The sequence below is a fragment of the Melanaphis sacchari genome, unplaced genomic scaffold (genome assembly GCF_002803265.2).
Source record: "Melanaphis sacchari strain LSU unplaced genomic scaffold, SCAv2.0 Contig74_pilon_pilon, whole genome shotgun sequence".
Classification (NCBI taxonomy): domain Eukaryota; kingdom Metazoa; phylum Arthropoda; class Insecta; order Hemiptera; family Aphididae; genus Melanaphis; species Melanaphis sacchari.
Window position 1 is genome coordinate 1,988,681 of NW_020271531.1, and position 1,997 is coordinate 1,990,677.

The window sequence follows — 1,997 nt, forward strand, 5'->3', positions numbered from 1 at the left end:
TGCATAATATAATAACATAATATAACGTCATACTTACCTCGTTATATCAAATATAATATTCACTACCCGTCCGGTACGACGGTTGCACACTTTTGTAATACACAATAAATTATCGTCATGGTAAAAGTATTATGATGTCGTGCACTATCGGACTTATCGGACGGCTAAGTACAATAATCGACAAAACCTTTTTATTGGAATTTCTCAAATTATAAGACAATAACTATGTGTGTTTCTTAATAATTTAATTATCGTACGTAAAACATATAATAATAATAATATGTAATGCCTATGTTGACATATTATTTAGCTTATGCCACGTTATAAAAAAAAAAAAAAAAAAAAAAAAAAAATAAGAATCAACATTTAATAATAGATATAGAAAATTACAATTCCCTATATGGCTATTATATTGTAGGCGTTTATCTTCTATTATAATGAACATAATATAAAAATAAAGTTATTTTAAGTGTAACATAAACGAAATGTCTTGATTATTTATAAGTATACCTAATTTATGCATTGTTATTGTTTTTATTTTGAATAGACACGGAATAGGAGGAGAAATAACTTTACCTATAACGATTAATCGAAATATACAACCCATACAATGCAGTTAACTATTCAGAGTTCTCTGAGTTATGGCCAGAGTTCTATTATATTTGCATTCGAGAGTTCATCTAAAAGAAGGGGAGGGAAATTTTTAATGAAATCGCGTATATTAAGTTTATAATATTTAAAAAAGCAGTAAGGTAACTAAGAATTTGATAAAACATATTTTAATAATAAATTTAATTCTACAAAATAAGATTAATAATTATTTTAATAATACCTATGATTATTTTTTAACGCATTTTTGATATTAGCTATGATTTCAATTTAATAACATTATAAAAGCTTCAATTCAATTAAGAATAATATTAAAACTTAGATTTGGAAATTAATAACGAGGGAGTCGAAACAAATTATACTTCAGAAAGGGTGTAAGTTATGTGGAAAACCATAGAAAAAAAAATATAGACATCGTAACTTAACAAATAGGGATAATTGCATTTAGATATATTATAAAGAAACTTTAAAACAATCTCTATGATCCAGGCCCGATTTTAGAAAATGGTTAGTACCAAAACAACGTTTTTAGATTACAAGTATCGGTTATAAAATAGAGAAATATTGCAGAATTAGTTCAGAGTTATTAATTTAATTTTTTTATTTCAGTTTCATATAATCGATATTAATTTTATAGTTATAGATTACTATAAATTTGAAATATTCCGATGTTTCTTACATTTTTATATTTTATACCCAATAAAATATTCAAACTAAATTTAAGCTATTTATAGGTTTTATAAATATTTCTGTGTTTTTTTAACTATTAATAAATATTTAAGCCTGGTAAAAAAGAATACAAATTAATAGAATATCCCACATAAGATATTTTTTAAGGTATTTAAAAGTATTAAAAAATAAATATAGACATGATTTTTTTTTATTCATTCAAAATTCAAATATTGATAAAATTGTATAGATACCTATTTAAAAAACAATATTTTTTTTTTTTTTCATAACATCAAAATATTATTCGTGAAGACTTTAAGTTTCAAATATATTATTATATTTATGTAGCTATCTATTCCATAAAGGCACAAACCTATTTACACGTTCAAACCGTTCTACAGTAAGTTGGTATTAACTATTAACTTGAAAGTTAAAATATGATATAAATATAAGTAAGATATTTACTATTATTTACCACAGTTAAATGATATAATGAAACAGATTTTTTAGAAAAAAAATAATTCAATCTACTATAGTAACTATTAGTAATGGTAAAATAAATTACTATAAGAAGTAAGGATAATAAGTATAACTAGGATGTAGAATTATATAATAAATAATCCTTATATTTTAATCTAATAATATAGGCTAATAGACCAACTACGTTCAGAATTGTTTTTCGTTAATATGTAATTTTCATTTAATTAAAATTTAACCAG